Raw genomic sequence first — 27,653 nt, forward strand, 5'->3', positions numbered from 1 at the left:
GGTGTTGGGTGTACTGTAGAATGGTGTTCGGTTTGAAGTTGTGGGGTAACATAGGAGAGCTCAGTGCTGCTGTTACACTTGCTATGTTCTGTGAAGAGGTCATATGACGGGGGAGGGGCTGTGTATCACCTGATCGCCGCCTGCTTTAACCCTGTAGATACCAGACAACCATGTGTAGCAGCGGAGCGGTTGCAGTGCTGCCCATTCACTTGCATGGGTTACGCTGGGCAGGCAGTGTCACCCACTTCGTGTGACAGACAGGGAGGAGAATTGCTGCCATGACCACTAAGCATCACAGCTGCAGCCTGCAGCATATTGTGTACACTCACGGCCACTGCCTCTGTAGCACAAGGGGGAGCAGTAAAAATGCAGCCAAACTGCAGTTTTACCACCCATCACATGTGTAAACAAGATAATGGCTGTTTTTTTACCACCCTTTAACCGCTCCCAATTTGCTGCAGAGGCAGTGACCAGGGGTGTACACATGTGGCAGGAATTCTCCTCCATGTCACACCCAGCCACATTGCAATCGTACACAACATGCACAGTTGTGGCTTGCTTGTCTGGTAATTGGGGGGGGGGGGTAATATAGACAGTGAGGAAGCAATGCAACACCTCCTGTTGAATGCACTCTAAAAAGCAACCCAAGCACAGGTTGCTCTTAAAAGAGCAAAGCAGGTGTACACAGGCCCTTATAGAGTGAAGCAGTGGGGGGTTGGGTGACAAGTAGGGTGACCACATTTCCAAACTGTCATTCAGGGACACCCTCCTTCCAAAAAAAGGAGGGGTGGATGTAGTCTCAAGGTTCACAGGGAATTCAGCCGCGTGTGATTTGTCAGGGCGAATGGCTGGTGTTATCACTTAAATCATCTGACACCATGCTTGATATGGTGTCAGGATGATTACATTACTGCTATTACTAAATTGTAATATATAATTGTAACACCCTACAGGTAGGTGCTAGGTAAGGTAAATGTATAGGGGGCCTTGTCTGCCTAACAGCAGGGCCATGATTTCTGTTAGTCAGGGTGTCATGGGTTCCAGATGTGTTTGCTGAAGGGGAAGTCTCCCCATTGGCTCCTGTGAGAGGCTTCTCATAGGGTAGTGGAGGAAGCCCAATCAGGGGACACATTCTAGATTGTAACTACCTCAGGAGGCAGATTTTGCCGCAAAGGATTCTGGGAGTGGGTATAAGTTTGGGGGAAGTGCGTGACACAGTGTCTTTGGCAGGAGCAGAGTCCCAGGAGGGAGAGTACGGCTGTCTCTCCTCCTGTCTGAGGGAAGAGGATGTCTCGGGGTGTCGCCTGAGAATCCAGAGAGGGCTGAGTGAGCTGAGGAGGATCCGGTGTGCCGAGAACCTACAGAGAGTGAGAGGGGTCCAATCCCAGGAAAGCCTACACAGATCGTGAGTACTGAGGATTGCCCCTAGGGGGTCTGCCTAGAGTCAGAGGGGACCACTTCGGAAGAGGTTCTAGGATCCAGTGTCAGCCAGCTGAGGAAAGGGGGTACCTAGGTTGAGGACCCTGAAGTTACTGAGGGGGTACATAGTCAGTGAACTCCGAAGAGTTCAAGGTTAAAGGGGGCACCTGCGGTTTGGGCCCAGAATTGTACAGAGTGTCAGTTGAGAGTTTCAGCCATACAGGAACCTACAACTAACCACCTCAGGCAAGGGCATTATTAATTATTATACATTATAAATAATACATTGTGCATGGTAAAAATAATACAATAGTACAATAAAATATTCAATCATTATGGCACGGACCAGCCCATCCTCCTCTCACGGTATATGCCCAATCACCATGTAAATCACCATGTGCCACACTGAATCTGATCTCCCAGGGGTGGGCATATACCGTGAGAGGAGGATGGGCTGGTCCGTGCCATAATGATTGAATATTTTATTGTACTATTGTATTATTTTTACCATGCACAATGTATTATTTATAATGTATAATAATTAATAATTTTTAAATGCACAATCTAAAATGAGTTAGGAAGATGTTGTAGATTGGCTAATTTATGAGTTGAGCCAGTGGATCCATAGGGTTTATTAATTATAATCTGTTATGTTTTGGGCAATTAACTGTGTAGCCACGCCCATATGGGTGGTATCTCCTCCCACATCTCTGAGGGTCATGTGGAGGCCTAGTCTACCATATTTAAGCTATGGATTTGGTCATGGCCTCCAGGCTCTGAGGAAGAGGCTGTAACGTTCATGCGTTTTTGTTAGAGGATGGATTTACAGCTGCAGAATTATTACACTCAGTAGCCTTGTAGAGAATCTGTTGAACAAACATATCCAACTCTCAGGACTTCATCACCGTGTACAGCCTGTTATATACCATATATATATTAATAGATGTTAATGGAGGGATAGAATATATGAGGATATATAGATGAGAGACAGGCTATTGTATGGTGAGCACTAGAGGTAGTATTAGGAGAGTTGCAGGTGATGGTAAAGCAGATAGGTTCTGATGTCAAGTATAGTGCAGATGGTAAGAGGACACAGATGGAGTATACTTAGACAGAGTAACCTAGTGCAAGGATAGTTGAAGGTAGTCCCAAGAGCTAACAGTCTATGCAGATGATAGTGAATAGATAGATACAGATAGTCTTGGTAATTGCAGTAGATGACAGTAGGAGATTGGTTAGTAAGAATCCCCTGCGGGGTACTTATCACTTAGATAGGTTTAGGAGTAACAGTGTCCATTGGAGAGGGGTGATCCCGTAGCGAGATACGGATCACCAGCGAGGTTTCCGGCTTCAGTTCAGCAAGGGAGAATGTCAGCAGCTCCGACTTCACAGGAGTAGGTGCGGTGAACATGCGGTTTGAACGAGCGATGAGTGAGAGCAAAGCGGCGATTGAAATAGCCGCTCATAGCGGCGCTCGGCAATGATGTCATCCGGTCTTAAAAGTATATGCGTCCCTTGTTACACAAGATGGGACGCAATTGGGAAAGGAGAAATATGGAGACAAGGGTACCAGAGGTACCAGAACATTACAGAGGCACGGCCTCGAAAACTCGTCAGCCCTCTGCTTTCATGAAGTTATCGGACTTCTGCTGTGATGCTACTCTATGGAACTGATGAGCTTGACTTTTACGTTTGTTTGTGAGTAGCTGATTTTTATCTTTTTATTTCCAATAAACCTGCTGAGGATAATGCGCTAGGCTGGTGCGCCCTTTCTTTGTTTTGTATTACACTTCTTGTTCCACCCTGGTGATTGAAATAAGCCACGGTCATGGCATTGTCAGATTGGATTTGCACTGGACACCCCTGAAGGCGATCAGTGCAGTGATTCAGGCACAGCCTGATCTCTCTGAGTTCCAGGACATTGATCGGGAGTCTGGACGATTCCAGTGTCCAAACTCCCTGAATGGAGTTCCGACCCAGGACACCTCCCCACCCGGACAGACTGGCATCCATGGTAACCACTATCCAATACAGGGGGAGAAAATATTTGCCCTGGCGAAGAGCTGGAGAGCGAAGCCACTTTTGTTTTCGGCTCAGCTGGATTTGATTGTCCAGAGACTTCGCACACTTTGTCCTATTTGGCCAAGATCTCCCTTTGCAGGGACCTCGTATGGAACTGTGCAAACAGGACCATCATGAAGGTAGAAACCATCAGGCCCAGCACCCTCATGCAAGTCCAGAGTGACAACCACCAGCTGGACAGCAAGAGATGAATCGCAGCATGCGACTTCTGGAGCTTGTCAAGAGGAAGACACACTCTAGCTATAGCCGAGTCCAGAGTCAGACCTAGATAGTCTAGTTTTGTTGAAGGAACCAGAGCAGACTTCTGATAATTCCGTACCCTTACTAGCCTGAAAGGTACTTTTTTAGAGGTCTGGTCCGCAGACCAACATTTGAGCCACAATATAAGCCTAAGGACCACTGCCGAAACAGGCAGTCTTAAAAGCAGGGGAGCCGCATCCAAGGAGGCATCACAGATAAACTGCAGCCCCTGGACCAACTTGTCCGCGAGGTCAGCAAAGGCAGGGGGAAGCTGCTCACCCTACAGGTCACAGCATAAAAGCTTAGCCCACTCAGTCAGAGTTTGTGACACCAGGGCAATTGTGAAGACTGGTCTGAGTGCCGAGCCAGTCACAGTGAACATACTGCGGGCCACAGCCTCCGCCTTCCTGTCAGCTGGATCCTTAAAAGACAGTGATTGTTCTACAGGAATCAAGGTTGCCTTATTCAACCAGGAAACCGGGGGATCCACCACTGGTGGAACAGTCCACTTCTTAAGGTGTACCTTCTAAAGGGGTTCCCCATAGCTAATAGCTTAGGGATCACAAAGGGATGTTTTGGGCATTCCCACTCTTTTGGGACAAATCTGTCAAAATAGGCAGGAAACAGAAACACCTTTGCCGCTCTAGACGACTTGTGAATGCCAAAGGGAACTGGTGCCTCTGCTGCAGCTTCAGCTGCATCCTCCAATTTTAAAGTCTCATGCACAGACACAATCAGTGCATCCACCAGTGCCTTTTCATGCGTGGCTAAAGGAGAGGAGAAATCATCCTCACTATCTGAGAATTAGGGGCACGTGGCCACAGACCCCTGTCCGTGGTGGTCAGATCAGATTCAGGATCTGAGGAGACAGATGAAGCAGGGGAAGGCGGGGGTGCTTTTTACTATCATGCTGCCCAAAAGCTACCTCCCCAGGGGACACAAAGGACTCTAGGACCGCCGTCAGTGCATCAATGGATGGTTGGGACCCGGAGGGGTGCCGGGGCTCTAAGAGGGGTTCAAGTGGGGAAATGTGCTTCAAATACTCCATTAAGAAAAAGGGTACCCCACTAAAGTGCAAAAATACACCGCCAAGGGACATCCCCACTGCGCTGGTAACACCACCCAGTTGCCAGCAACAGAGCACCCCACGATTCTGCAGCAGAGAGTGGGAGAGGACCCCACCAGACTCATCACCCCATCAGGCAGCACCAGGATCAAAGCACTCCACGGCTCTTTGGCTCTTTACCCAGATTGGGGATTGACTGTGTCAGAGTGACACTCTCCATCCCCGATCACCGCTCCTGTGTGCCCCTGGGGGCGCGCACAAGCAGCGTGCACAAGGACAGTGCTTGTGGCCGGCTGTGATTGTACACAGCCAGTCACATGGTAAAGAGACATTTTTTATTGGCTCTTTACACTGATCGGGGATGGGCTGTGTCCCGAGGGACATATGTCATCCTCGATCGTGTGCTGTGCGCCCCCAGGGGCGCGGGAGAGCTGTGAGAATGGGCAGACGTCATATGACCGTCGCCCGAAAGGGACAGAGGGTTCCTGTCGGCGCCATTTTACAATGAAACGGTAGGGAACTGGTTTAACAGCCACACCATGTTTTCGGAGACCCCAAAAGAGCAAAAGCACCCCAAAGCACCTTCTCTATGTTGAGGGCAAGCTGCCTGGTATGGTTCAGGAGGGGGGGCTCTCGCTCTTCCCCCCCCCCCCTTTTCCTGGCCTGCCAGGCTGCATGCTCGGATAAGGGTCTGGTGTGGATTTTGGGGGGGCCCCATGCCGTTTTTTTTTTTTTTTTCTTAATTTTGGCATGGAGTTCCCCTTAAAATCTATACCAGACCCAAAGGGCCTGGTATAGATTTTGGGGGAGACCCCATGCCGTTTTTTTTTTTTTATTTTGTCATACGCTTCCCCTTAACCACTTTAATACAGGGCACTTTCATCCCTATCCTGCCTAGACCAATTTTCAGCTTTCAGTGCTCATTGGCATCTATGGGAAATCTTTGTCAGCTTGGCATGGCACTGCTCCCGAACCATAAGGGACACCAAACTTGGGGAGCACTCAGAGGGGACCCAGGACTACAACTTATCTATACATTATAAAAGTGGGGTATGCCTGTACACTACACTGATTGCACTAAACTGACTCAACACACTATCCACTAACTACCTGCCCAGTGCCTAACCTCTATTATAACACACTATACATGGCTGCTGTGTAAGCAGCAGCCATCTATAGTGTGGGGCATGGACTTAGCCCCTGAGCCATGATTGGCCAAAGGAACTCTGCCTTTGGCCAATCATGGCTCTGATAGTAGATTGTGCTGTGCATACTTTGGCCAATCATCAGCAATCAATGAACTGCCAGAGCGCAGTGCACTATGGGGTGCTCATTGGCGGGCGAACTTCCCGCCGACCACCCCATTTGTTGGTGTATTCAACGAACACACGAACAGTAGATGTTCGAGTCGAACTTATGTTCGACTCAAACACAGAGCCTATCCCTAGTGTTCTGGATTGGGACAAGTAAACACTATATAAGGATATGTTTTGTTCATATTTCATGTCTGAGGTTTACAACCACTTTAAACCCTTGATTTTTAAGTGCCAAACTTTCCTTTTACTCTTTAAAAAAAAAGAAAAGAAAAAGTAATTACCCCGTTTCTGATGTATTTCTATGGGCCTGGATGTGCATGTTAGCATTGTAAATATTCTTTTCTCCCCCCATGTAAACATCAGCAACATAATCCAGAGAGAATTTCCGCATTCCAGGATGATTAGAGAGAACAATAAAACAGAAAGCGAAAGAGCTTTGCTTGCTACTCCAGACTAGGAATGACAAAATAACATATTAGAAAGTCTCAACAGAGTGCATTAATGAGCATTTCCAATACATACAAGGGTGTGCTGCTAGGAAGTTAACTCCTACAAAGCCCTGCTGTCACAAGGGGTGCTCAGATTGCTCACAAAGATTTTACCATACATGGCCACTCTATACCTAAAGCAAGTTTTTGGACTCCGCAATGTCAGCCATGTAGACTTGTGAGTTGTAATTTCTAAAATTGAAGATAGCCTAGTTTGCTCATGCTGAGCTTATAAAAGCTAAATGATTTTCTGATGTCTGCGATGCATGCCTGGCTGGAACAGATGTCCTCACAGAAGGCTATCCTGAGCTCAGCATGGGAAGAGCAAGCTGCGATCTTCAATTACAAAACTTAAAACCTTAAAGCATCAGTACACCTTTAGTTCCTTTTTCCAAAACACCCCTATGTGTGACAATGCCCTTATTGTAAAATGCTGTGCTCCATTTTGCTGATAAATGCCTACTTTTCAGATACTTATATTACTGCCCTCTACTCCTCGTCCCTCAGATGGCAGAATGTACCCATCCTTCGATGGGCCCCAGAAACTCATAAACAAGCACTCCCGACTTTGTTCCCTACCCATGCATACACAGTCCACTCTCTATCACTCTCACAGAATGCTGGGCAGATTGTTCATAGACGTGCAGAATGAAAAAATTTGTTTTGTTTCGATTCGTTATTTACATAAATTCATTTAGCTAAATTTGTGTCATTTGTTTTCAGAATTTCTTTCGTTTAATTGAATTCGATTTGATTTGAGTTTTCCGAATTTATTCGAATTTAACTAATTTCCACCAATATCGAAAATATCGAATAGATTCAAATTTTATTTGAAATCCATTTGAAATCGAATTTATTCTATTAGAATTTTGGAAGATGGTTATATTCTTTCTATTTTATTCTGTTCTATTATTTTTTTATTCTATCCATTTATTTTCTATTCAACTTTGTTCTGTTTTGCTCTATTCTTTTATTTTCTATTCTATTCTTTATTTCTACTCTTTTATATTCTCTTTGGAAATTAGAATTAGAACTCGATTAGAAAACTATTTGTATTTGGTTTGAAAATTATTCAAAATTTATTAAAAAATGATTTGTCTGAAATTTTGTTTTTTATTTCGGATTACATTAAATTTGTTACTATTGCCATTCAGAAATTCGGATACATTTGAATTTCCGAACAATTAAAAATTTGTCTGAATTTCGTTTCGGAACCAAACAAACCGCACATGTCTTATTGTTCATGTGGGTAGGGAACGAAGCTGAGAGTGCTGGCTGAGTGTTTGGGATTGGCCAATTACTGCTCATATACAGAACTGGAATACAACAATGCAGCACTGAGAAAAAATTGTACCATTCCTATACCAAGTGATTGTAGTGTGCATAATATAAAATACACCAAACAAAACATAACAATCAAACATATGACTTATAACCAAAAAAAAGACCCAAGAAAGATCCAAAGTTGAGCTATCTTTCAGTTTGTAGCAGGAAAAGAAAGTGGAGTTTGTATCCCAAGAGCCTGAAGACCTTACAGTGATAGGACCACCACACAGACCACCACGGTGCATCAAGGTGGGGGCTTACCAGACAAATATAATCCTCACTGGAGAGAGGTCAAATCGTGCTTATTGTAATGTTTAATAGCACCCCCAGCTTCCTCTCAGGACTTTAACCAACAAGTACACCTTTGGATATTCAGAAGATCAGTGTTCAATGAAGCTCAGTGCCAAAAATGATGCCATGAAAATGAAAGAAATAAGAAACACTCTTCATAGTGCAAGCCAGTCAGATAAAACCACAGGTTTAATGAAAAAAAAAAAAAAATACTCTTACAATTAGAGATGCTGATTGAAATTAGTGATCGACCAATATCGTTTTTTTAGTGTCGATATTGATACCAATATTTTGGTCATCGGCTTTTTCGGTACCGGCCGATATTGGCCACAATTTTCGAAAATGTAAAAAAAAAATTTTTTTTTTCATAGGTACTCTGGTGGAGGGATCTGGGGGTCTAAAAGACCCCAAGCCCCTCCTCTGCACTTAAAAGCATTCAAAACGCCAAGTTTGGTTGTTTTGAACGCTAGCATTTTTTAAAATTTAGCGCCCGGAAGTGAGTACCCGGAAGTGATGTCATGACATCACTTCCTTGTTTTTTTACATGGAGACCCGATCAGAGCCGAATGTGATCGGGTCTTCTCTTCGGCGGCCGTGCAGGTAGGATGCCCGGGTCTCCCGGTGGGACGGGAGACCTGGGCGAGCCGCGGGAGGGGGGGGGGGCGTCCCGCTCCTTGTAATGACAGCCGACGACTTCTCAGCCGCATCGTTTGTCATTACAAGACAGCCGACCATTGGCTATAGCTGCAGGCATCACTCCAGTACAGCACTTTCCGGAAATATCTGCAATATCGGTAACCTCAGGGGCCGATACCGATATATCGGGGAAAGTGCATATCAGCCCCTGATATATCGGCATTGGCGATAATCAGTCGATCCCTAATTGAAACACATGGATAGTCAATTTGCCCAAAACCATGGCTGTGACTAGTTTGCGCATTTGCAGTGGTGTGTGTTCTGGCTCCGCCCAATGTGTTTTGTCATACGTGACATCATCAGGAAAGCGGGCATATACAGTACTGGCCCAAACCCTGTGACCCAACATATCCCACACCACCTAATTGAGAGCCACTTTCATCCTCCATGCTTGACATAATGGCCCAGTCACCAGCTCCAGACTGAGGACAGCTGTGGGATATTCACTCATTCTCTGGCCCAGCAACTGACATCTAACGCCAGCACGGCAAATCCCAGCGCATTGTTTGTATGACGATAGGAGCCAAAGCAAAGCTGGCCTGAGGCAGATTTCCATGCATGGACAACTGGACCTGCAGCACCATACTAGTTTGGCGTCTGTGCAATGCAATAATAAAAGACTATTGGGGACAATTGTTTGCTGGGGACAGACCCTTCAAATTTGGTACTTTCTCCAGCAAATGGGTAAAGGTGGTAACCATAGTCTAATAGAAGCTCCCAGTGTGCAGTAAAATCAGGGTAAGCAATTTCAAGCTCAGGAGTGGAGCCTGTATGGTGCAAGATTTAAGGTAACTCTAGAGTTCAGCTTTAAGCAGAGAGAAAATATATGGAGGAAGACGATCTAAAGGACAGAATCACATTTTTTACATTCTAGTAAACAGCAAACATTTACTCCTGCACTGGATGACAGAGTTTTTCATCAACGGAGAGTCATCCTGATCTTGGCATTTGTAGAAATAAAAAAAAACTTCTTTTGCTGCAATCCTCACCTTTAATCCAGCTTTGTCCCCTGAAGAAGAAAGCTCCTCTTCTGAGATAAATGATCTCCAGAATCTTTCCACCCACTTGTGAGTATTCTATGTCAATATGTAAGCGCCATTCAGTGCAGCAGTAAGGGTATGTTCACACTGAGTGCGGGTTTAAATCGTGTGAGTTTGGCTGAACTTGCACAATTTCAAACCCGCAAGTTTGGGGGCGATTTGAATGACATCTGTGCGGGTTCATGCACACATGTCTATTGCAATTGCCCCCAAAGTCACCGAAAGTAATGCAGGAACTACTTTTGGAAATTGGTGCAGTGTCGCAAAGTCGGCGTCGGACCGATGAGGACAGCTCCATTGCTGGCAATAGGCTGCGATTTGGCTTGCGATTTTACACGTCAAATCGCGCCATGTGAACGGGGGGCTAAAGGTCACCCATCGCCTCTACCAGAGAAGGAGAAATGTGTACCGGCCCACTAGTAATTGGGTTGAGTAAAGCTGGAGTTCTGATTTAAAATCCTCCTTGAACCTTAAACCCTCCTTTACATTGGAGGAGGGTTCAGCTGAACTCGCACAATTTCAAACCCGCATTTCAGTGCGAGTTCGGGAGCGATTTGAAAGACATCTATGCGGGTTCATCCACAGATGTCTATTGAAATTGCCCCCCCGAAGTCACCAAACTAGTGCAGGAACTACTTTTGGAAACTGTCGCATTGCCGGCAATAGGCTGCGATTTGGCATGCAGTTTTACGTATCAAAGGAAATGTCAAATCGCCCCAATCTGAACAGGGGCGTAAGGAAGTAGATGATCTCTTTAGAAAAATGTATCATTCTGGAAAAGTGCACACCTCGTAGCAGTTCAGTATTTTATAACAGTGACCTCAATTTCCATCACACTCAGCGCTTTGGTCATTCTGTTTCACAATACACCTTTTAGGCCCCGTTCACACTGGGGCTACGCTACTTCGCCGGGCGACCTCACGCACTGCGACCTCGGAGCGGCCGGCACGGACTTCATAACATTGAAGTCAATGCAGGTCGCTCCGGGTCGCCCCAAAGAAGCTCCGGACCCTTTTTCTAAGTCGGAGCGACTTGTGTCGCTCCTATTAGAACAGGTCCATAGCTTCTGTATGGCAGGCGACCTACGGCGACCTGTCAGGCGACCAGTGTGAATGGGGGCTCAGTTTACAAAGATTTTTATTAGTTTTAGACATGAATGAAGACAATACACCTTTTTTGATTCCTAAGTATAAAATATCTATGTGACCACATTCATCTAGCCTACTAAATAAATTGTGAAGACACAAACATTCTCACTAGCTGGTGAATGGTTACTTAAAGGGCTGCTGTTAGAAATCACGGGGCCCCCTACAGCCTACCTGGCAGGGCCCCCCCGAATATAACAATATTTTCTCTAAAAACACACTAAAATCATTATTAGCAGACAAGAACATAACAGAGAACCTGTGCGAATTAGTCCGTTTCTAATTGTCTTTTACATTTGTTTTAAAAAAATGATATATTATTTTAAATGTTAAAAAAATTGCAATTACTTTATTTTACAATTTTTTTCAAATTATTAATTACAATGTTTAATTATCATTATTTTTTAAAATGTGTTATTTTTTTTAAAGGACAGGGAAGCTTGCAGCACTGCGAGGGGGGGGGGGCAACAAAGTGAAAGGGGGGCACACGGGAAGGGGGGGGGAATCAGAAGCAGGCCAAGCAGGGAGGGGGTCGGTGTCGGGGAAGCACTTACAAGAACGATGCCCTGTGTGTGTCTGTGTCTCTCCCCGCAGCAGGAGAGGAAGAAACTGGCTTTCAACTGCTGCAGAGAGCAGCACAGGACTTCCTTCTGTAAAAGGCCTGGACTGGAAGTGGGTATACAACCTCCAGACCCTTTTGTTTTTAAGAGACTAACTATACTATTGACCTGCATTTTATATATTGTGATAAAATACCACCAATATAACCCTGAAGAAGACTGACTTCATTGAATTGCATCGGGTTCCACATGTGATCCTCTGTCAAAATGTCACATGTTATGGTGATAACTTTGTGACACATGTGGTCCTAAGGTGGTTCTTTTGTAGGAGATATTGTATACTGTACAGTGACTATATGTGACTAGACTTGTCAGCCATTGGACTATATGTGACTAGTCTTGTCAGCCATAGGACAATATGTGACTAGTCTTGTTAGCCATTGGACTATATGTGACTAGTCTAGTCAGCCATTGGACTACATGTGACTAGTCTTGTCAGCCATTGGATTATATGTGACTAGACTTGTCAGCCATTGGACTATATGTGACTAGTCTAGTCAGCCATTGGACTACATGTGACTAGTCTTGTCAGCCATTGGACTATATGTGACTAGTCTTGTCAGCCATTGGATTATATTTGACTAGACTTGTCAGCCATTGGATTATATGTGACTAGTCTTGTCAGCCATTGGACTATATGTGACTAGTCTTGTCAGCCTTTGGACTAAATGTGACTAGTCTTGTCAGCCATTGGACTATATGTGGCTAGACTTGTCAGCCATTGGACTATATGTGACTAGTCTTGTCAGCCATTGGACTATATGTGACTAGTCTAGTCAGCCATTGGACTACATGTGACTAGTCTTGTCAGCCATTGGATTATATGTGACTAGACTTGTCAGCCATTGGACTACATGTGACTAGCCTTGTTAGCCATTGGACTACATGTGACTAGTCTAGTCAGCCATTGGACTATATGTGACTAGTCTTGTCAGCCATTGGACTACATGTGACTAGTCTAGTCAGCCATTGGACTATATGTGACTAGTCTTGTCAGCCATTGGACTAAATGTGACTAGTCTTGTCAGCCATTGGACTATATGTGACTAGTCTTGTCAGCCATTGGACTAAATGTGACTATTCTTGTCAGCCATTGGACTAAATGTGACTAGTCTTGTCAGCCATTGGACTATATGTGGCTAGACTTGTCAGCCATTGGACTATATGTGACTAGTCTTGTCAGCCATTGGACTACATGTGACTAGTCTTGTCAGCCATTGGACTAAATGTGACTATTCTTGTCAGCCATTGGACTATATGTGACTAGTCTTGTCAGCCATTGGACTATATGTGACTACTAGTCTTGTCAGCCATTGGACTATATGTGGCTAGACTTGTCAGCCATTGGACTATATGTGACTAGTCTTGTCAGCCATTGGACTATATGTGACTAGTCTAGTCAGCCATTGGATTATATGTGACTAGTCTTGTCAGCCATTGGACCACATGTGACTAGTCTTGTCAGCCATTGGATTATATGTGACTAGTCTTGTCAGCCATTGGTCCTCTTTTATAGTGGGGTTTTATCATTGTGTTTAATAATATAAATAAATTTTTTTATCAGTCCTAATTGTTTTGGTGTTTAAAAATCCTACAAGAGAGAGAATGCTGTTTTTTTCTTAGGCTCATTTGAGACCAGATTTGATTAAGCTAAGTTGATCGGCCAGGATCAATTATAGATCGTTTATTCCTATCAGAAGAGATCGATTGGAGGAGAAATCAGTCATTTATTGACACATGTATGGCCACTGTTATCTTCTAACCATCGAATTAATTCCGCTTCCCTGTGTGTGCCATATTGATCACTTGTGTTGTCTAATATTGATTGATTATTCTTATCGGGAGAGACAAATTGGAAATGCAATTGATCATTTATTATCATACTATTATCTTCCAACTTTCTATTGAATTCTCCATGTTTGGCATATTGATCGTGTTCTTGACTATTGATTGATTATTCCTATTGGTAGTGATTGGTCAGAAATGGATCAAACATTTATTGATGTCTGTACGGCCGCCATTATCTTCCATCTATCTGTCCAATTCCCTGTGTTTGGCAAATTTGATCGTGTTGCTGACTATTGATTATTTCTTTTGATAGCGATCGATCAGAAAAGGATCAAACATTTACTGAAGTATGTACGGCCGCCATTATCTTCCAACTATCTTTTGAATTCCCCATGTTTGGCATATTGATTGTGTTGCTGACTATTGATTGATTATTTCTATTGGTAGCGACTGATCAGAAAAGGATCAAACATTTATTGAAGTCTGTACGTCCGCCATTATCTTCCAATTATCTATCAAATTCTCAGTGTATGGCATATCGATCGTGTTGCTGACTATTGATCGATTCTTTCTATATCGATTGATCAGAGAAGGAACAAACATTTATTGAAGTCTGTACAGCCGCCATTATCTTCCAACTGTCTATCAAATTCCCCGTGTTTGGCATATTGATCGTGTTGCTGACTATTGATCGATTATTTTTAAAAGTAGCGATTGATCAGAAAAGGATCAAACATTTATTGAAGTATGTACAGCCACCGTTATCTTCCAACTATCTGTTGAATTCCCTACGTTTGGCATATTGATTGTGTTGCTGACTATTGATTGATTATTTCTATTAGTAATGACTGATCAGAAAAGGATCAAACATTTATTGATGTGTGTACGGCCGCCATTATCTTCCAATTATCTATCGAATTCCCCCTGTTTGGCATATCAATCGTGTTGCTGACTATTGATTGATTATTTATATTAGTAGTGATTGATCAGAAAAGGATCAAATATTTTTTGAAGTGTGTATAGCCGTCATTATCTTCCAATTATCTATCAAAATCCCTGTGTTTGGCATATTGATCGTGTTGCTGATTATTGATCGTTTGATCAGAAAAGGATCAAACATTTATTGAAGTGTGTATGGCCACTATTATCTTCCAACTATCTGTTGAATTCCCCATGTTTGGAATATCAATCGTGTTGTTGACTATTGATTGATTATTCCTATTAGGAGTGATTGATCAGAAAAAGCTCTAACATTTATTGAAGTGTGTATAGCCGGAATTATGTGTCTATGGATACATCTAGTGATCTGTGTGTCCCAGACTCGCCTGTCACTGTCACACCGGTATGATGAGACAGCACAGACATCAACAGCCTGGACTACATCTCCCATGATGCTTCACTCTGACAAAGAGTCAGCTGCGGAAGTCAGCGTGATCTGTCCTTAGAGAAGGGGGAGGAGCGAGCAGAGGGAGATCTGGCATGCGATCAGCCCTGTGATCAGGGAAGAAGACTGTGTAGAGCCCGAGCACCTCCAGGTAGGAGCAGACACAGCCCGGCCCGGGGAGAGCTGAGATCGGGGAGGAAGGAGCGGCCTTATGAAGAGGGAGCATGACTCAGAGGAGGGATGGAGGGGGAGGGGCAGGAAGCCTCATAGAGTTTGACACATAGGAAACATAGGGCTGTTACCCATGGCAACTCCTCACTGCACTCTGAGGGGGATCCTGGACTCTGATTGGTCGCTGTCAGCCCACACTTCAGCAGTCTGTCTTTCTCTGTCCTGGGATTGGATGTCCTGTAGTGACCCCCCCCCCCCGCCCCCCAGCCTGTGTTTACTTCATATTCCTATACAACTTCTACTCCTCTCCAGGTGACAACATTCCTTCTAGGTTTGTATGGAAGGGGGAGGGGCTAGACCCTCAGCCAAGCTTTTATTTAGATTTAGGTTGACCCTCTGTATGTACAGCTCAGCATTAAATAGAAATGACCCCAGAACAGGAGGTGAGGGGAAATCTTCCAGAGGGGGACACCAGTTCACATGGGCGGCACGGTTAAACCGTGGTCTTTCTGCCCCCCCCCTCCCCTTCCTCAACCACCCACCTAAACACAGGAATGCAGCCGGTCAGCGCTGTACACATGCTGTGCTTTGTGGTGCACATTAACCACTTCAGCCCCCGAAGATTTACCCCCCTTCATGAGCAGGCCATTTTTTTGTAATTACTGTAACTGACAATTGTGCGGTTTTGCGACGCTGTCCCTAAATGAAATTGATGTCTTTTTTCCTCCCACAAACAGAGCTTTATTTTGGTGGTATTTGATCACCTCTGCGATTTTTATTTTTTACGCTATAAACAAAAAAAGCAACAATTTTGAAGAAAAAAAAATATATATATTTTTTTTACTTTCTGCTTTTTAACACATCCAATAAAAAAAAATATATAAAAAAAATTCAATTTCTGCATCAATTTAAGACGGGGTGAGGAACCTTTTTTCTGCTAAGGGCCATTCGGGTATTTATAAAATCATTCGGGGGCCGTATAAAATTATCAACTTAAAAATGTGCCTGTTATATTTGGTCAAACATTTCATTAACTCACCACTAATGTGATGGCTGCAACTTCTTCTCTTTGGTGAGATGTGTGATGGTAGCTGGTATTGATGATGATGCTACTCGCAACTGGTTTTCCATGTCAGTCAGGAGCGCAGTCAACTTTGTGGTGGTAAGTTTTGAAAAGAACTGCTGGTGGGTGCAGCTGGCTCAGGCTGGTACCGCTGGCTTGTACTGTACTGTGGGTACTGCTGGCTGGTACTGCTGTGGGTACTGCTGGCTCAGGCTGGTACGGCTGGCTTGTACTGTGCTGTGGGTACTGCTGGCTGGTACTGCTGTGGGTACTGCTGGCTCAGGCTGGTACTGCTGTGGGTACTGCTGGCTCAGGCTGGTACGGCTGTGGGTACTGCTGACACAGGCTGGTACTGTGCTGTGGGTACTGCTGGCTCAGGCTGGTATTACTGGCTGGTACTGCTGGCTCAGGCTGGTACTGCTGGCTGGTATTGCTGTGGGTACTGCTGGCTCAGGCTGGTATTGTGCTGTAGGTACTGCTGGCTGGTACTGCTGTGGGTACTGCTGGCTGGTACTATTTTGGGTACTGCTGGCTCTGGCTGGTACTGCTGGTAACGCTGGCTCTGGCTGGTACTGCTGTGTGTTCTGCTGGCGGGAAATGTGTGTGCTGCTGGCGGGAAATGCTGGCTAGCAGCGGCACTGCGCTGGAGGAAGAGGCGATGTTTCCTGTATTGGTCACAGGCGGAGTTTATTTGATGTCACTCCGATGTGCCTCACTCAGTCTGTCAGAACAGAGCCGGAACTATACAGGAAGCATTGGCTCCATTCTGACAGATCAGCTGAGAGACTCAGCTGCATGGGGGGCCGGACCAAATTACTTCAAGGGCCGCATACGGCCCCCTGGCCTTAGGTTCCCCACCCCTGATTTAAGACAACATGTATTCTGCTACATGGTTTTTGGTAGAAAAAAATCCCAATAAGTGTATATTGATTGGTTTGCACAAAAGTTATCGCGTCTACAAAGTGGAATTTTTATAGTGGCGGCGATCAGCGGCTTATAGTGGGACTGTGATATTGCGGCAGACCGATCAGACACTAACTGATATTTTTGACACTTTTTTTTGGGGACCAGTTACACTAAAACAGTGATCAGTGCTAAAAAATGCACTGTCACTGTACTAATGACACTGGCAGGGAAGGGGTTAACATCAGGGGCAATTAAAGGGTTAAATGTGTTCCCTGGGAGTGCTTTCTAACTGTGGGAAGGGGGGGAATGCTTTCACTGGGGAAGACAGAGATCCGTGTTCCTGCTTAGTAGAAACACAGGACCTCCATCTTCCCCTCTCACAGAGCGGCTGTTTGCCTTGGTTACATAGTCCGACCGCCGTTCTGCATCTCTCTCAAATGATCGCAAGGTGCCGACGAACATCGGGTCCGCCAGACCCGCTGATTGGACACGGACACAACGGGAGCCAATCGCAGCAGGAGTGGGTCACCGGCGGCGCGCGTATGCTCCGTACAGGTACGTGATTTCGTGTAGGAGGGCTGTCCTGCCGCAATATATATACACACGGGGCAGTCCAGAAGAGGCCCATCACTTTCAGCATGCTGTGCCATTGCAAAACACAGTACCATTCTAGAGGCAATGTTGTGCCACCTGTCAAACTCCCCTTAAAGGTGATCCACCACAGCTCACTTTTCAGAGGGAAAGCAGTATGGCCGCACATGTGAAGAGCTCTAAGGCTGCACTTTAAGGAACCCGCAAGAAACTCACTACAAATACACAAATTGTGAATGTCACCCCAAGCACAGGTGGCAGATGCGGGTTTTGTCGTGCCACGCTCGGTGTCCTAAAAGCTTTGGCAGTTTCTTTGGTAGAGGTGCAGCAAAATGAAAATTTTTGTACCGAAAATTTAGGATGCACTTGCCCAAAACCGAAAATGTGAATCTATTTTTATATATAATTGTATTATGTTTGACTCTTTGAATTTAAATGAATATGAATTTGTCGGCCATTATCGTCACCTTTAGCATAAGGAAAGCGCAAGAAAAAAGCGTCCCTTTAAATTCTATGTCTGTTCTCACATTGGTCCGTTGTGCTTCCGTCGTTGTGTTAAAAATCCTGCTTGCTGCATTTTTGGTCAGTTAGAAAAAGCGCACCTCCCTGGAGAAATGCATTGAAAATGCAGCAAGAACGCATCAACAACGCACCCCTGTTATGTTTTTGTTGCACTTTTTGAGCCACATGACCAAGAAAAGACACACCGTAAGTGCAGTATGGCCCCTTTAACACGGGCACGCCGCCCAACGGAGGCCGCTCTGCTCAGCGGGGGATGGATCTGCCGATCCCTGCTGAGCATGCGGATGACAGCTCCGTCTCCACTCTGTGTGCAGAGACAGAGCTGTCAGGTCCCCGCTGTCCTCTATGGGGAGATCGGATGAGAACGGACCGCCTGTCTGTTCTCGTCCTATCCTCCAGACGGATGGAAAATAGGATTTCATGGACAAGATCGGATGCGGATGGCAGCGGGTATCAGCTGACATGTCTCCACTGACATCCGCTGCCCCATAAAGATGCATGGAGCATCTGATTAGGTCTGCCTAAAAAACTGACAGGCGGATCGGATCACCCGTGTGAAAGGGGTCTAACGTGGCAAAATTGAGAGCATTTTTGGCACAATTATCAGCACCTTTTTCTCTATCGGCAAAATGCAGAAAACACAATTTTCAGCCGATATGTTCCAGCCAGTGAAATGTCAGCGCATCGCTATTCTTTGGTGCATTTGTCACACATAGAGCAGTTCAAGCCAATCCCATGGAAACGTGCAGAAAAAGTAAGCGGGAACGTGCATTCCTGCTACAAAGTGTAAACCCAGCCTCTGAGGCCCCATTGCACTTGGCGATTTGGAATCACTGGTGGAATTGGCGTGATTCTGCCCGCAGCTCCAAATTGCTCCCCAAAATGTGCAATGCGCATTCATTCTAAATGGCACCCCAAATGCAGGGGGATTTTGCAGTAGTAGTTGCGCGACTGATCGTGGGAAAATGCAACTTTTAAAATGGCATGAAGCTTGTCCCCTGGAAAGGAGCAGGAGCTTCTTTTGGGTGACAAACAAGCATATTGTTTATTCACTTATATTTATTGATTATAGATATTAATTATGTTAGGATAAGCGCGGCTTTATTATTATATACCTACTTTGATTGAGTTGAGAGCTGCAGCAGATCCTGTCTTTTACACCTGATTCCTGCAAGAGATTTCTCTGTTACTAAGTGATAGCGCAGGGGTCATTTCTTAAACAAGCATAGGGCAGTCTGTTGAAGCAAATGGGCTGCCCTATGCCAAATGCACGGAATCACATGAAAATCGGTCACACGCAATCATGAGTGGGAATGCGCCCACTGCGTGAAGGGTGAATGGGGCCTAAGAGGGGAATCCCCCTCACTTTGTGGAGATTCCTCCAACTTCCTGTCGGGTCTCTGGGACAGGATATGAAGGGAAATCTCCCCAATGGGACACAGACAGCAAAAAAATAACCCTTCCCACTCCATCCAATACAGAAATATATCCGTACGCTTTAAGGCTACATGCACAGGGGTGGTTTTGGCCCGTCAGCGGTTTCATGTACCCGGGAGGAGCGGCATCCAAACCCCCAAACTCTATGACAGGCTGATATGCGCAGTAGCTGGAGGCAGTACTGAGCAGTACCCACACACAGGAGCATATGCCCCCAGCACCAGCGATCTTAATGCATACAGTTGTAAATGTGAGTACCGCGGGGTGCAGCGTCCAGCCGCCGAGTATTTCAGCCTGTCATAAGATCTGGATGTTGTGCCTCCCGGGGGCCTGAGAACGCCGGGATTTGCCGCTGACGGACCCAACCATCTATGTTCATGAGACCTAGTAATGACCTGAACATGTCTCTTGTAGTAATCTGGGCTTCTCCATCCATCAGATCTCTATGGTTGGGGACAGTTTCCTTTTTCTGTTGAAGCCCTGGTTCACACCAATGCGATTTGACAGTTCAAAATCACATGACAAGTTGTAGCCTATTTTCGGCAATGGAACAGTTCAGATCATTGCGACTCTGAAAAAAGTTCCCTGCAATTTCAATGTAAGCTGCATTGACTTCTGTTAAATGAAGTCGCAAGCTGCTATGAAATCGCCAATTCAAATCGCGCTAATCTGCGGCTTTGGAATTGCACTGAAGTAGCGCAATTTCGAATCCGCACTGGTGTGAACCAAGGCTGATGGTAAATCCAATGAAAATGAATGCTTGCAGTGTTTTTCCATCCCATAAATGATTTTTATTCACTTGCAATGTGCCTTAGAACTGGCATTGAACTACTCCAAGTAGAGTCCGTTCCCCATCAAAGCCCCTCCTTTTCTGGGAGTGTCTATATCCACTTGCCAACTGACCTATAGCAGTTTTATCTCTGCCGCGCTGTGCAGGATCACATATGTATACGTGATCCCACACTTCTGGTAATCGGGCGCAGGTGCGCGCGACCAGCAGCTCGCTCCCACTATGATTCTACACAGTGGGTCCCGTGCACCCGATGTCCACCGGCTCCTGCTGATCGTTAGGTACACAGGCAGAATGGCGATCCCATCTATGTAAACAAGGCAGATTGTCGTTCTGCTAGTAGGGAAGGCATGGGTCCTGTGTTCCTGCACAGCTGGGACACAGATCTATGCCTTCCCCTAGTAAAAGCACCTCCCTCACAGTTAGAAAACACTGGTTAGGCACACAGTTAACCCTTTGATCGCCCCTGATGTTAACCCCTTCCCTGCCAGTGTCATTAGTACAGTGACATATTTTTAGCCCTGATCACTGTGTTCGAGTCACTGGTCCCCAAAAAGTGTCAAAAATGTCAGTTAGTGTCCTGACTGTCCGCTGCAGTATTGTAGTCCCGCTATAAGTCGCTGATCGCCACCATTACTAGTAAAAAAAAAAAAAAAATAATAATAATAAATAAAAGTATCCCATAGTTTGTAGATGCAATAACTTTCGTGAAAACCAATCAGTATACACTTATTGAGATTTTTTTTTTTTACCAAGAATATGTAGCAGAATACAAATTGGCCTAAATTGATGAAGAAATTAGGTTTTTTTTACTTTTTAAATTTTTTTATTTTATTGGATATGTTTTATAGCAGAAAGTAAAAAAAATTATATTTTTTTTTTTTTCAAAATTGTCAGCATTTTTATTTGTAGCACAATAAATAAAGAATGCACAGGTGATCAAATACCATCAAAAGAAAGCTCTACTTGTGGGGAAAAAAAGGACATCCATTTTATTTGGGTACAGCGTCGCACGACCACGCAATTTTTCAGTCAATGTAACGCAGGGCCATATCGCAAAAAATGGCCTGGTCATGAAGAGGGGTAAATCTTATGGAGGGCAAGTGGATATTCTCTCTTTGCTGGCCCAGCTCCTCTGCCCCTCCCCCATGTAAACTTTAATTGTTGGAGGAGGAGTGAAGGGGAATACTATAGGGGAATACTCGAGTGACAACTCTGTGGCTGCTGACCTCACACTCGCACCCTGCAGCAGTCTTGGGGCTTTCGGTGTCTACACAGGGGGAGGACTGTACAGGTAAATAAAATAATAATATAACTTAAAGAAGAATTGCAGTAAAAAAAAAATGTTTTCACTGCATGGGTTAACTGCTTATTTTTGTGTAGAGGCGAGGAGAGCAGAGATATACTCACCTAATCCTCCGATCGCAAGACTTGTCCTGCTTCCCCCCGCACACTAGCGGTCTTGTGAATGGACTGTTCCTGACGTCATCATGCCTATTGACTGGCTCTGGATGTAAGGACAGCAGGAATAGTCCACCGCTGGATGTAGGGGAGTTCTGTTTTCTGGAGGATTGAAGGATCGGGTGAGTATAGCCTTTCTGTGCTCCCCTGGACAAAACCAGCAGTTAACCCATGCAGTTCATGCACAGCCCCACTGCATGGGAAATTCTTTTCTCCTGGAGTTTGGCTTTAAATGCACATAAAATCTCATGGGAAGATTGTTGTTGAACTGAAAAGGCAGCAAAGTCCCTTTTGAAGTAGCCCGTGCCTTAAATATTCCATTCTATACCCAAAACAGAATACAAAGGTTTCACTAAAGATACTTTAACCTCTTCAGCTCCACAAGGTTTACCCCCCCCCCCCCCTTAATGATCAGGCCAATACTGCACTGCGTTACTTTAACAATTTACGTGGTCTTGCAACGCAGTACACAAATAAAATGTCCTTTTTTCCCACGAATAGAGCTTTCTTTTGGCGGTATTTGATCACATCTGTGGTTTTTATTTGTTGCGCCATCAACAAAAAAATACCGACAATTTTGAAAAAAAAAAAAAATAATATTTTTTACTTTCTGCTGTAAAAACACATCCAATAAAAAAAATGTAAAAAAACGAATTTCTTCATAAGTTTAGGCCAATAAATATTCTGCTACATATTTTTGGTGAAAAAATCCCAATAGGAGTATATTGCGGAAAAGTTATCGCATCTACAAACTGTGGGATATTTTTATGGAATTTTTATTTATTTTTTTACTAGTAATGGTGGCAATTAGCGACATTGCGGTGGACAAATCAGACACTAAGTAAAACTTTTTATGGGGACCAGTGACTAAGTGCCGGGTCACACTTGTGCGATGCGGGAAGGCTGCGAATTTGCAGCCTGTTCCCGCATCGCAAACGCACATCTGGCAGTTCACACTGCCATATGCGATACGCAGGGGGTGTCAATTAAATGTTAACGACACCCCCAGTTTGATCGCATATCGCAGTGCGATCTGACAGTTCACACAGGATCGGATCGCACAAGTGTGAACCACTGTGTGATCCGATCCTGATGCGGCTGAAAAAAAGGGTCCTGTGCGACTTTTGTGCGGGTGCGGTGCGAATTTAGCCATTCAAAGTGTATAGCTGAATTCTCACTGCACATCCGATCGCATGTAATGAAGGAGCAGTGCGCTCCGATATTACATGCGATCGCCGCACACGCTATAGTGTGAACCAGCACTTATACAGTGATTAATGCTAAATAATATGCAGTGTAACTGTAGTAATGACACTGGCAGAAGGGGTTACCAGCGGCAATCAAAGGGATAAATGTGTTCCCTGGGAGTGCATTCTAACTGTGTGGTGGGATGCTTGTACTGTAAGAAGACAGAGATAACGTGTTCCTGCTTAGCAGAAACACAGGATCTCTGTCTTCTCCTGTCACAGAGCGGCGATCTGCCTTGTTTACATAGGCAGACCGCCATTTTGTCTGCCTTGAGAACGATCGGAGGGTCCTGGCAAACATCGGGTCCGGCAAACCCGCTGATTGGCTCCCAATGTGCCTAACGCTAGCGGAAGATGGGAGCCGGCAGCGCGTGCCTCAGACCCAGGAGAGTAAATCACGTACAGGTACGAGATTTCATGCTGAAGGGCTGTTCTGCCACAGTATATATGCGTGGGTGGTCCGGAAGCTGTTAACCTCTTGCCAACCGTGTAACACATCCGCATGCATGGAGACTGCCGAGTGTGTCCATTGCCATCCCGGTCTCTAGTTCTCAGGGGTCAGTGACGGGCTCCTGATCATGTGACCTCTGTGACAGCCAATCCCAGTCATCACATGATCGGTAAGCCTTCCTCCTACCCCTAGATAAAGTGCTGCAGTGGGCGAATGGAAGTTAGTAAAGACAAAACCTTATGGATAGAGTACAGAGGGATTAGAACCCTTTTCAGATTGTATGGCAGTCTTTCCAATCTCTGTTTGTCTTGTTTACCTTAGTCACTGAAAGTGTAAAAAAAATCCCAATTTTTGGGTTGTCACCAGAACAGGGATAGAAGGGAAATATTTCAATGGGGACGCTAGTTTTGGTGACCAGCACATTGGAGGAATTTCCTCTCACTTCCTGTTTTTTGGCTATTGGAGAGGAAGTCAAGGGACATCTCCACAATAGGACTCAAGTGACAAAAAAATACTGACAGAGGTTATAACCCTCCATTTTTAAAATTGAAAAAAAAAAAAAGTTTATTCTGTTTTAAGCTGCAGTTACCTGGTCTTCTAGTCCAGATGATGATGTTGGTAGCTGTGGTCACGGCTGTGCCCATGTTGTAACTGGCATCTGACTTTAGGTCCTCTGTGATGAGATCAGTCAGTAAGATCCGTTATCTTGTCAGCTCAGTTCCTCAACTCTTTTGCACAACTGGCACTTCCCAGCTGTAGTTATGTCATACACGCTATCGCAATATATTCGTTATCTCCAAGAACATGAAAGCTAAGAGACTCGTTCAGAATTATCAGCCAGCCTTATGTGAGGCATTGATGTGGGCCATGTCCAGCTCCATCATGAGCAATGCAATGAATGTCAGCACCACGCAGAATGATTCTAATGGGAAAGAGTTTGAGTTCATTGTTAATGTGTATCTAAAGCCAAAACCTTTTATTTTTTCATTTTGAATAGTTTTCTACTTTCAAAAAAAAAAAAACTTCTTTCATTTTTTTTTTCCATTGTTTAGATTACCTTTGACTTCCCATCCTATATACCAGGGCTCCCCAAACTTTCTAAACAAAGGACCATTTTACTGTCCCCCTCGTTGGTGTCATTGGAAGGAATTGTGCCCCATCATTGTGTCATTGGACCCCATTGTTGTAGTCATTCAGAGGGATTGTGTCTCATCATTGGTGTGAGTGGGAAAAATTGTGCCCCATCATTGGTGTCATTGGGCCCCATCGTTGGTGTGAGTGGGAGGAATTGTACCCCTATCATTGGTGTGAGTGAGAGGAATTGTACCTCATCATTGGTGTGAGTGGGAGGAATTGTACCCCATCATTGGTGTCTGTGGGTGGAATTGTACCCCATCATTGGTGTGAGTGGGAGGAATTGTACCCCATCATTGGTGTGAGTGAGAGGAATTGTACCCCATCATTGGTGTGAGTGGCAGGAATTGTACCCCTATCATTGGTGTGAGTGGGAGGAATTGTACCCCATCATTGGTGTGAGTGGGAGGAATTGTACCCCATCATTGGTGTGAGTGAGAGGAATTGTACCCCATCATTGGTGTGAGTGAGAGGAATTGTACCCCATCATTGGTGTGAGTGGCAGGAATTGTACCCCTATCATTGGTGTGAGTGGGAGGAATTGTACCCCTATCATTGGTGTGAGTGGGAGGAATTGTACCCCATCATTGGTGTGAGTGGGAGGAATTGTACCCCATCATTGGTGTGAGTGGGAGGAATTGTACTCCATCATTGGTGTGAGTGGGAGGAATTGTACCCCATCATTGGTGTGAGTGGGAGGAATTGTACCCCATCATTGGTGTGAGTGGGAGGAATTGTACCCCATCATTGGTGTGAGTGGGAGGAATTGTACCCCATCATTGGTGTGAGTGAGAGGAATTGTACCCCATCATTGGTGTGAGTGAGAGGAATTGTACCCCATCATTGGTGTGAGTGGCAGGAATTGTACCCCTATCATTGGTGTGAGTGGGAGGAATTGTACCCCATCATTGGTGTGAGTGAGAGGAATTGTACCCCATCATTGGTGTGAGTGGCAGGAATTGTACCCCTATCATTGGTGTGAGTGGCAGGAATTGTACCCCTATCATTGGTGTGAGTGGCAGGAATTGTACCCCTATCATTGGTGTGAGTGGGAGGAATTGTACCCCATCATTGGTGTGAGTGGGAGGAATTGTACCCCATCATTGGTGTGAGTGGGAGGAATTGTACCCCATCATTGGTGTGAGTGGGAGGAATTGTACCCCATCATTGGTGTGAGTGGGAGGAATTGTACCCCATCATTGGTGTGAGTGGGAGGAATTGTACCCCATCATTGGTGTGAGTGGGAGGAATTGTACCCCATCATTGGTGTGAGTGGGAGGAATTGTACCCCATCATTGGTGTGAGTGAGAGGAATTGTACCCCATCATTGGTGTGAGTGAGAGGAATTGTACCCCTATCATTGGTGTGAGTGGGAGGAATTGTACCCCATCATTGGTGTGAGTGAGAGGAATTGTACCCCATCATTGGTGTGAGTGGCAGGAATTGTACCCCTATCATTGGTGTGAGTGGCAGGAATTGTACCCTATCATTGGTGTGAGTGGGAGGAATTGTACCCCATCATTGGTGTGAGTGGGAGGAATTGTACCCCTATCATTGGTGTGAGTGGGAGGAATTGTACCCCATCATTGGTGTGAGTGGGAGGAATTGTACCCCATCATTGGTGTGAGTGGGAGGAATTGTACCCCATCATTGGTGTGAGTGGGAGGAATTGTACCCCATCATTGGTGTGAGTGGGAGGAATTGTACCCCATCATTGGTGTGAGTGAGAGGAATTGTACCCCATCATTGGTGTGAGTGAGAGGAATTGTACCCCATCATTGGTGTGAGTGGCAGGAATTGTACCCCCTATCATTGGTGTGAGTGGGAGGAATTGTACCCCATCATTGGTGTGAGTGGCAGGAATTGTACCCCCTATCATTGGTGTGAGTGGGAGGAATTGTACCCCATCATTGGTGTGAGTGAGAGGAATTGTACCCCATCATTGGTGTGAGTGGCAGGAATTGTACCCCTATCATTGGTGTGAGTGGCAGGAATTGTACCCCTATCATTGGTGTGAGTGGGAGGAATTGTACCCCATCATTGGTGTGAGTGGGAGGAATTGTACCCCTATCATTGGTGTGAGTGGGAGGAATTGTACCCCATCATTGGTGTGAGTGGGAGGAATTGTACCCCATCATTGGTGTGAGTGGGAGGAATTGTACCCCATCATTGGTGTGAGTGGGAGGAATTGTACCCCATCATTGGTGTGAGTGGGAGGAATTGTACCCCATCATTGGTGTGAGTGAGAGGAATTGTACCCCATCATTGGTGTGAGTGAGAGGAATTGTACCCCATCATTGGTGTGAGTGGCAGGAATTGTACCCCCTATCATTGGTGTGAGTGGGAGGAATTGTACCCCATCATTGGTGTGAGTGGCAGGAATTGTACCCCCTATCATTGGTGTGAGTGGGAGGAATTGTACCCCATCATTGGTGTGAGTGAGAGGAATTGTACCCCATCATTGGTGTGAGTGGCAGGAATTGTACCCCTATCATTGGTGTGAGTGGCAGGAATTGTACCCCTATCATTGGTGTGAGTGGCAGGAATTGTACCCCTATCATTGGTGTGAGTGGGAGGAATTGTACCCCATCATTGGTGTGAGTGGGAGGAATTGTACTCCATCATTGGTGTGAGTGGGAGGAATTGTACCCCATCATTGGTGTGAGTGGGAGGAATTGTACCCCATCATTGGTGTGAGTGGGAGGAATTGTACCCCATCATTGGTGTGAGTGGGAGGAATTGTACCCCATCATTGGTGTGAGTGGGAGGAATTGTGTCTCCTCATTGGTGTCTTTGGACCCTGTAGTTAGTGTCATTGGTGAGAATTGTGTCCCATCATTGGTGTCCTTGGAAGATAGTGTGTCCCTTCAATGTGTCATTGGACACCATTGTTGGTGTCATTGTGAGGAATTGTCCCATCATTGGTGTGAGTGGGAGGAATTGTGTCTCATCTGGCCCCATTGTTGGTGTCAGTGGGAG

General features: G+C 45.3%; 2 protein-coding genes across 3 annotated transcripts in view; both read left to right on the forward strand.

The window, feature by feature from the left end:
• Positions 1 to 27,653, forward strand: part of LOC309560740 (endothelin receptor type B-like) — a 476,715-nt gene that overhangs the window by 109,364 nt on the left and 339,698 nt on the right. The window lies entirely within an intron of this gene.
• The window catches only part of VAMP7 (vesicle associated membrane protein 7), a 69,585-nt gene continuing 56,876 nt past the window's right edge, over positions 14,945 to 27,653 (forward strand). The window contains exon 1 of one of the 2 annotated variants that reach the window (XM_082262684.1): positions 14,945 to 15,052. The gene's annotated coding sequence lies outside the window, so the exon portion shown is untranslated. The remainder of the gene's footprint in view (positions 15,053 to 27,653) is intronic. The other variant, XM_082262685.1, reaches the window with a different exon arrangement.

The sequence above is a fragment of the Pelophylax lessonae genome (assembly GCF_965119305.1).
Source record: "Pelophylax lessonae genome assembly, chromosome: 7".
NCBI lineage: Eukaryota > Metazoa > Chordata > Amphibia > Anura > Ranidae > Pelophylax > Pelophylax lessonae.